A 1,811-nucleotide genomic window follows, 5' to 3' on the forward strand; every position below is an offset into this window, starting at 1 on the left:
GGAGGATGTGGGATAATTCCCCCCCGCCGTGGCAGCTGCTGGAGGGAAAAACTGGGATGCAGCAGGTCCCGGCAGGAAAGCTGGTTCAGGAACAGGAATAGCTGGAAGAACTAAATATGGAAACTTGGATAAAGCAGCGCTGAAGGAGGGAATGGTTTCCTAACGGGATTCAAAGCATATAAACAAACTCAGGGAGGAGGGAGGTTGTCCAGAGAGGCCTTGGTGCGGAAGAGTTTGGAAAACCAGCCGGAATTCTCCCAGCAGGGAAGGCTATTCCATGAAATTTCCAGCTTTGTGGAGGAAGTGCTAGTCCTGGGAACACGTTGTTTGGGGGAAGAGATAATGAAAACAATGTCCCTAAAGGATTCTCCGAAGGATTTTTTTCCAGCTGCTTTTGGACAGCAGGAAGTTTCATGGCAATGGAGTTTTCAGTTCCATTGGCAGTTTTTCGCTTCCTTTGGTTTTTCTGGGATCACCAAGCTCACACTGGGAATGCTTTGGTGCTGCAGATTCCAAGCTGTGTGACACCAATCCCCTGGGAATTGCTTCCCTGGATGGACAAACCCCCGAGCCTCAGCCTTGTCCTGAGATTCCATCAGAGCTCTCCCATCTCCGATGTCTCTTAATTCCTTAAGGAGCTCAGCTTTGCCGGCTCCTCGGCACCTTCCCCTTTCCCTTTTGGGTTTGTGCCGGCACCAAGGGGGTGGCTCAATGCGATTATCCCGCTAAAAGTCCCCTAAGAGGATTCCCGGGGCTCGGCTGCAGGGGCTCCGGGCAGGATGTGGATAGGGATGAGCCCTCTGGATGTGGGGGAGCCCGGGAGAGGTGTCCCTGCGAGGGTGAGCCCGGGATCTGCAGCCCCCGTGGGTGCCACGTGCTGCCATTCCCTGGGATAGGGTGGGAAACTGCCCATGGAGTGGTCCTGGAGAGAGGGGGAGGCAACGGAGACACAGGGAAGGGGTGGGAATGTCAGGGTTCTGGGGCTGTTGGGGGGGTTCTAGGACTTCCCAGGGGATTTTGGAGCTTCCCAGGAAGGTCCTGGAGCTGCTCTGGGGCATCCTGGGGTTTCTCAGGGATGTCCTGGGGCTGTTGGGGGGCCCTGGGGCTGCCCCTGGGGAGTCCTGGAGCTGCTCTGGAGCATCCTGGGGTTTCCCAGGGATGTCCTGGGGCTGTTGGGGGGCCCTGGGGCTGCCCCTGGGGAGTCCTGGAGCTGCTCTGGAGCATCCTGGGGTTTCCCAGGGATGTCCTGGGGCTGTTGGGAGGCCCTGGGGCTGCCCTGGAGCTGCTCTGGAGCATCCTGGAGCTTCCCAGAGGATTTTGGGGTTTCCCAGGAAGGTCCTGGAGCTGCCCTGGGGCATCCTAGGGTTGCCCATGGGACTGTGGGGATTCCCAGGAGGGTCCTGCAGCTGTCCTGGCGTATCCTGGAGCTTCCCCAGGGCATTTTGGGGCTTCCCAGGAGGGTCCTGGAACTTCCCAGAGGACTAATGCTTCCCAAGAGGATCCTGGAGCTGCTCTGGGATATCCTGGAGTTTTCCAGAGGACTTTGGGGCTTCCCAGGCGAGTTCTGGAGCTGCCCAGGAGGGTCTTGGAGCTGCCCCAAGGGACTTTGGGGATTCCCAGAAGGGTCCTGGAGCTTCCCAGGGGATTTGGAGGCTTCCCAGGGTGATCCTGGAGCTGCTCTGGGGCATCCTGGAGCTTCCCAGGGTGGTCCTGGGGCTGTCCTGGAGGCCCTGGAGCTGCATTCAGGGAAGGAGAAGCTGCACTTGGAGAAGGCTTATGGAGAGGGGCTGGTTTATGGCAGGATTGGGAAT

Source organism: Corvus moneduloides, chromosome 23 (assembly GCF_009650955.1).
Source record: "Corvus moneduloides isolate bCorMon1 chromosome 23, bCorMon1.pri, whole genome shotgun sequence".
In the NCBI taxonomy this organism is placed as follows: Eukaryota; Metazoa; Chordata; class Aves; order Passeriformes; family Corvidae; genus Corvus; species Corvus moneduloides.